We start from the raw sequence: 7835 nt of genomic DNA on the forward strand, positions 1-7835 counted from the left end.
GCTGTGATATCCTCTCTGCCAGACAAGTCGATCAGCGGGGAAGACCCTTTAAACACATCACCAGGCGAGGATAGTCAAACATCTAGTTTAAATGTTCTCATGTGCAATTTTGTTTTTGTCAAAAATATATTACAATGATGACTCTTTGAGAGGAGCCAAGGATGAGTGTTTCAACAGTTTTTGTATGTTGAATTTGAATGTTTATATTAAATTATTATCTAATGAAATTATGTCCTGTCTTTTATTTACTATGTCAACTTTTATTGGGTTTGGTCAGAGGTAGCTTGTCAAGTGGGGTGAAAACAGTTGAAGTTTACATACACTTAGGTTGGAGTCATTAAAACCCGTTTTTCAACCACTCCACACATTTTTTTGTTAAGAAACTATAGTTTTGGCAAGTCTGTTAGGACATCTACTTTGTGCATGACAAGTCATTTTTCCAACAATTGTTTAGGTAGATTATTTCACATATAATTCACTGAATCACAGTTCCAGTGGGTCAGAAGTTTACATACACTAAGTTGACTGTGCCTTTAAACAGCTTGGAAAATTCCAGAATATGATGTCATGGCTTTAGAAGCTTCTGATATGCTAATTGACATCATTTGAGTGAATTGGAGGTGTACCTGTGGATGTATTTCAAGGCCTAGAGGCGAAAGAAAAGCACAGCTATTTAGGCGATGTGCTGGCTAGCGGAGCGGAACACTTAAAATAAAGGAGAGCAGCACACTTTAGGAGCTCAGATGCAAAAATATTTATGTCCAATGTTTCATCAGGGTACAATGAAAAACACTGGGATGACTCATATAGTGAAAAGACAGGTGTCTGTAATCATGGCCAGGTGTGGTTAAATCATGGCCTGATATCATTGGTTAAATCTCATTAACATAGCATAAAAAAAACAAATGGAGAATGTCGAGCAGGGGATCATTCTGCACCACGGAGAGTACATCCATGCTCTACGACAACTGCCGTCAACAGGAAGACACTGGACTCCGAGAAGAAGACAGACAGGAAGTCAAAGACCCTGCAACCTGGTCCACCCTCACACCACTCACCATAATCAGAAAGGTGGTCAAAAGTAATGGCGTCCAGTACAGCCTGGGCTGAGGATGGGAGACTAAGACCAATGAGTTACAGGCAAAGGAGAGGATGACTATGATACACATCTAGTCGTACCGGGCAGCTCCCAAAAAAGGCTTTGACATGGCGGGAAGGGACTTGGGGACAAACAGAAATGTTGGTCAACAACCAGAGTATTAGATTTAAACCGTGTCAAATGAGTTCTGTATGGGCAAGGCATCTACCTTGATCCTAAAGAGGTACAGAGTTTGCAGGCTTTTGTTCCGGGCTTATTCAACCAATCAATCTTCCCATTTAATTGTATTTATTTGTTTACCTGTAGCTGGGGAACACGGGACAGTGTGCTGGGGTCTGGCATCTGCCTCACTCTCCACAAGGAAGTTCTCCTGGTCTCTATCGTCCTCTATAAGCAAATGGTAAGTAATCATTATTTTCACTTAATACACAAACCCAAACAGAATCATATTTTAGGAATGTTTTTTTCAAGTAATGTTTCCACCTTGGTTGACTACGATGTGTATTTCCTTTCCAGTGACAAGGTCTTTACTGATGTTCTCGGTCTCCCAGATGTTGATGAGTCCCGTACCCCTTAAAACATTCAACCTCCAGCTGCGTGTACCCCCTCTGTCACCAGGGTCAGCGCACAATAGAAAATAGGCCATAGAGGCGAAATAATTACAATTTAGAATTAACACTGGAGTGATAGATGTGCAGATGATGATGTGCAAGTAGAGATACTGGGGTGCAGAAGAGCAAGAGGATAAGTAACAATGTGGGGATGCGGTAGTTGGGTATTCTATGTACAGATGGGCTGTGTACAGTGATCGGTAAGCTGCTCTGACAGCTGATGCTTAAAGTTAGAGAGGGAGATATAAGAATCCAGCTTCTGTGATTTTTGCAATTCGTTCCAGTCATTGTCAGCAGAGAGGCTTTGGGAATGACCAGTGAAATATACCTTCTAGAGCGCGTGCTACGGGTGGGTGTTGCTATGGTGACCCGTGATCTGAGATAAGGCAGGGCTTTATCTAGCAAAGACTTATAGATGACCTGGAGCCAGTGGGTCTGGCGACGCATATGTAGCGAGGGCCAGCCGACAAGAGCATACAAGTCGCAGAGGTGGATCAGGGAATCGCCCGCAGCAAGAGCAACATCATTGATATATACAGAGAAAAGAGTCTGCCCTAGGATTGAACCCTGTGGCACCCCCATAGAGACTGCCAGAGGACCGGACAGCATGCCCTCCGATTTGACACACTGAACTCTGTCTGCAAAGTAATTGGTGAACCAGGCAAGGCAGTCATCTGAAAAACCGAGGCTACTGAGTCTGCCGATAAGAATATGGTGATTGACAGAGTCGAAAGCCTTGGCAAGGTCGATGAAGACGGCTGCACAGTACTGTCTTTTATCGATGGCGGTTATGATATCGTTTAGTACCTTGAGCGTGGCTGCACCCGTGACCGGCTCGGAAACCAGATTGCACAGCGGAGAAGGTACGGTGGGATTCGAGATGGTCAGTGACCTGTTTGTTGACTTGGCTTTCGAAGACCTTAGATAGGCAGGGCAGGATGGATATAGGTCTGTAACAGTTTGGGTCCAGGGTGTCTCCCCCTTTTGAAGAGGGGGATGCCTGCGGCAGCTTTCCAATCCTTGGGGATCTCAGACGATATGAAAGAGAGGTTGAACAGGATGGTAATAGGGGTTGCGACAATGGCGGCGGATAGTTTCAGAAATAGAGGGTCCAGATTGTCAAGCCCAGCTGATTTGTACGGGTCCAGGTTTTGCAGCTCTTTCAGAACATCTGCTATCTGGATTTGGGTAAAGGAGAACCTGGAGAGGCTTGGGCGAGTAGCTGCGGGGGGGGGGGGGGAGCTGTTGGCCGAGGTTGGAGTAGCCAGGCGGAAGGCATGGCCAGCCGTTGAGAAATGCTTGTCGATAATCATGGATTTATCGGTGGTGACCGTGTTACCTAGCCTCAGTGCAGTGGGCAGCTGGGAGGAAGTGCTCTTGTTCTCCATGGACTTCACAGTGTCCCAGAACTTTTGGAGTTGGAGCTACAGGATGCAAATTTCTGCCTGAAGAAGCTGGCCTTAGCTTTCCTGACTGACTACGTGTATTGGTTCCTGACTTCCCTGAACAGCTGCATATCGCGGGGACTATTTGATGCTATTGCAGTCCGCCACAGGATGTTTTTGTGCTGGTCGAGGGCAGTCAGGTCTGGAGTGAACCAAGGGCTATATCTGTTCTTAGTTCTGCATTTTTTGAACGGAGCATGCTTATCTAAAATGATGAGGAAGTTACTTTTAAAGAATGACCAGGCATCCTCATCTGACGGGATGAGGTCAATGTCCTTCCAGGATACCGGGGCCAGGTCGATTAGAAAGGCCTGCTCACAGAAGTGTTTTAGGGAGCGTTTGACAGTGATGAGGGGTGGTCGTTTGACTGCGGCTTTGTAGCGGATACAGGCAATGAGGCAGTGATCGCTGAGATCCTGGTTGAAGACAGCGGAGGTGTATTTGGAGGGCCAGTTGGTCAGGATGACGTCTATGAGGGTGCCCTTGTTTACAGATTTAGGGTTGTACCTGGTGGGTTCATTGATGATTTGTGTGAGATTGAGGGCATCTAGCTTAGATTGTAGGACTGCCGGGGTGTTAAGCAATATCCCAGTTTAGGTCACCTAACAGAACAAACTCTGAAGCTAGATGGGGGGCGATCAATTCACAAATGGTGTCCAGGGCACAGCTGGGAGCTGAGGGGGGTCGGTAGCAGGCGGCAACAGTGAGAGACTAGTGTGCAGTTAAAATTGGCAATAAATAGGGATGCAGCTTGAGCCGCACCCTCTTCAACATACACTACCGGTCAAAAGATTTAGAATACCTACTCATTCAAGGGTTTTTCTTTATTTTATTTTATTTTTTATTTGTAAAATAATAGTGAAGACATCAACACTGTGAAATAACACATATGGAATCATGTAGTAACCAAAAAAAGTGTTAAACAAATCAAAATATTATTTATTTTTGAGATTGTTCAAATAGCCACCCTTTGCCTTGATCACAGCTTTGCACACTCTTGCATTCTCTCAACCTGCTTCATGAGGTAGTCACCTGGAATGCATTTCTATTAACACGTGTGCCTTCTTAAACGTTAACTTGTGGAATTTCTTTCCCTTTTAATTTGTTTGAGCCAATCAGTTATGTTGTGACGAGGTAGGGTTGATAGGGAAGATAGTCCTATTTGGTAAAAGACCAAGTCCATATTATGACAAGAACAGCTCAAATAAGCAAAGAGAAATGACAGTCCATCATTACTTTAAAACATGAAGATCAGTCAATATGGAACATTTCAAGAACTTTGAAAGTTTCTTCAAGTGCAGTCACAAAAACCATCAAGCGCTATGATGAATCTGGCTCTCATGAGGACTGCGACAGGAATGGAAGACCCAGAGTTACCTCTGCTGCAGAGGATAAGTTCATTAGAGTTTACCAGCCTCAGAAATTGCAGTCCAAATAAATGCTTCAGAGTTCAAGTAACAGACAAATCTCAACATCAACTGTTCAGAGGAGACTGCGTTAATCAGGCCTTCATGGTTGAATTGCTTTAAAGAAACCACTACTAAAGGACACCAATAATAAGAAGAGACTTGCTTGGGCCAAGAAACACGAGTAACGGACATTAGACCTGTGGAAATTTGTTCTTTGATCTGATGAGTCCAAATTTGCGATTTTTGGTTCCAACCACCATGTCTTTGTGAGACGCGGTGGGTGTGAATGGATGATCTCTGCATTTCCCACCGTAAAGCATGGGGGAGGAGGAGGTGTTATGGTGTGGGCGTGGTTTGCTGGTGACACTGTCTGTGATATATTTAGAATTCAAGGCACACTTAACCAGCATGGCTACCGCAGCATTATGCAGCGACATGCCATTCCATCTGGCTTGGGTTTAGTGGGATTTTCATTTGTTTTTCAGCAGGACAATGACCCAAAACATTACCAAGAAGGAGAGTGATGGAGTGCTGCATCAGATGACCTGGCCTCCACTATCCCCTGACCTCAACCAAATTGAGATGGTTTGGGATTAGTTGGACCGCAGAGTGAAGGAAAGGCAACCAACAAGTGCTCAGCATATGTGGGAACTCCTTTAAGAGTGTTGGAAAAGCATTCCAAGTGAAGCTGGTTGAGAGAATACCAAGCGTGTGCAAAGCTGTCATCAAGGCAAAGGCTGGCTATTTGAGGAATCTCAAATACAAAATATATTTAGATTTGGTTACTACATGATTCCATATGTGTTATTTCATAGTTTTGATGTCTTCACTATTATTCTACAATGTAGGAAATATTAAAAATAAAGAAAAACCCTTGAATGAGTAGGTGTTCTAAAACTTTTGACCGGTAGTGTACACTATATATACAAAAGTATGTGGACACCCCTTCAAATTAGTGTATTCGGCTATTTCAGCCACACCCCAACCGGAGAGGGCCTACAGCAGCACCTAGATCTTCTGCACAGATTCTGTCAGATTTGTGCCCTGACAGTGAATCTCAGTAAGACAGAAATAATGGTGTTCCAAAAAAGGTCCAAGAAAACAAATACAAATTCTATCTAGACACTGTTTTCCTCGAGCAAACAAAGAATTATTCCTACCTTGGCCTAAACATCAACACCACAGGTAACTTCGACAAGGCTGTGAACGATCAAAGAGACAAGGCAAGAAGGGCTTTCTAAAGCTCAACATCCCAAATAGGATTTGGCTAAAAATACTTAAATCAGTTATCGAACCAATTGCCCTCTATGGTTGTGAGGTCTGGGATCTACCCAGCACCCAAGAATTCACAACATGGAATTAACACCCAATCGAGACTCTGCATTCAGAATTCTGCAAAAATATGCTTGGTGTACAATGCAAAACCCAAACAATGCATGCAGAGCAGAATTGGGACTATACCTGCTAGTTATCAATATCCCGAAAAGACCTGTTAAATTCTACAACCACCTAAAAGGATGCGATGCCCACACATTCCACCACAGAGCCCTCACCTACAGAAAGATGAACCTGGAGAAGTGTCCCCTCAGCCAGCTGGTTCTGGGGATCTGTTCACAAGCACAAACAGACGCCACAGGACACAAACACATTTAGACCCAACCAAATGATGATAAAGCAAAAGGATAACTATTTGACACACTGGAAAGAATCAACCCAAAAGAACAGAGCACATTGGAATGCTATTTGGCCCTCAACAGAGAGTACACATTGGCAGAATAACTGACCACTGTGACAGGCCCCAAATCCTTGACTATGTAGAGACTCTGAGCATAGCCTTGCTATTGAGAGGTAGACCTGGCTATTGAGAGGCAGGCCTGGCTCTCAAGAAAAGACAGGCTATGTGCCCACTGCCCAGAAATTTAGATGGAAACTGAGCTACACTTCCTAACTTGCTGCCAAATGTATGATCACATTAGAGAAAAAAAAAAGAAATTCAACAAAAAAACTCCCATATCTGCTAGGCAAAATACAGTAGTGAGCAATCACAGTAGCAAGATGTGTGGCCTTTTGCCATGGGAAACGGGAAACCGTTGGAGCACAAACAACATTGTAAATACAACTTATTGAGAGCATCCTGTCAGGCTGTATCACCGCCTGGTACGGCAACTGCACCAGGCAGTGCAGTTGCATCAAAGCTGGGACCAAGAGACTGAAAAACAGCTTCTATCTCAAGGCCATCAGACGGTTAAATAGCCATCACTAGCACATTAGAGGCTGCTGCCTATATACATAGACTTGAAATCACTGAACACTTAAATGAATGTAACACTGGTCACTTTAATAGTGTTTCCATATCTTGCATTACACATCTCATATGTATATACTGTATTCTATTCTACTGTATCTTAGTTTATGCTGCTCTGACATTGCTCATCCATATATTTATATATTCTTAATTCCATTTATTTTATTTAGATGTGTTGTGAAATTGTTAGATTTTTACTGCACTGTCGGAACTAGAAACACAAGCATTTCGATACAACCGCAATAATATCTGCTAAACATGTGTATGTGACCAATAAAATTGGATTCAATTTATATTTATCTGTTTATTTATTTTCCCTTTCATACTTCAACTATTTGCACATTATTACAACACGATACATAGCCAATAATAACATTTGAAATGTCTATATTCTTTAAAAACTTCTGTGCGTAATGTTTACTGATTATTTATTTTGTTTATTGTCTAATTCCATTTGCTTTGGCCAGAGGTGATTTTAGCATGTAAATCTTGGTGGGGCAAAAAAAGTGGGATTGTCAAGTGTGCTCCCTCTCCGGCCTCTAGGTCACCAGGCTGCTCGTTATGGCGCACACCTGTCACCAATGTTATGCGCATCAGCGCATAATGACACTCACCTGGACTCCATCACCTCCTTGATTACCTGCCCTTTATAGGCCACTCCCTTCGGGTCCTTCCCCGGGCATCATTGTTTCTGTTCCAGTGTCATGTCTGTGTGTTGTTTGTGTTTCTTGTTTTGTATTTAGTTGCGCTTATTTATTAAAACACTCACTCCCTGAACTTGCTTCCTGACACTCAGCACACACGTTACAGAGATGCATGCCAGCAAAGCCACTACACAACACAACACTAAACAATACATTAATTGCACTCAAACGGTGCCCACAAACTGTTAGGGCCTAGATAAAGATGTCCCAACATCTTACCACTGCTACACCTGACTATCAGCGGAGCCTTGTCTGGCAGTGA

Source organism: Oncorhynchus gorbuscha, linkage group LG02 (genome assembly GCF_021184085.1).
Source record: "Oncorhynchus gorbuscha isolate QuinsamMale2020 ecotype Even-year linkage group LG02, OgorEven_v1.0, whole genome shotgun sequence".
NCBI classification, from domain to species: Eukaryota; Metazoa; Chordata; class Actinopteri; order Salmoniformes; family Salmonidae; genus Oncorhynchus; species Oncorhynchus gorbuscha.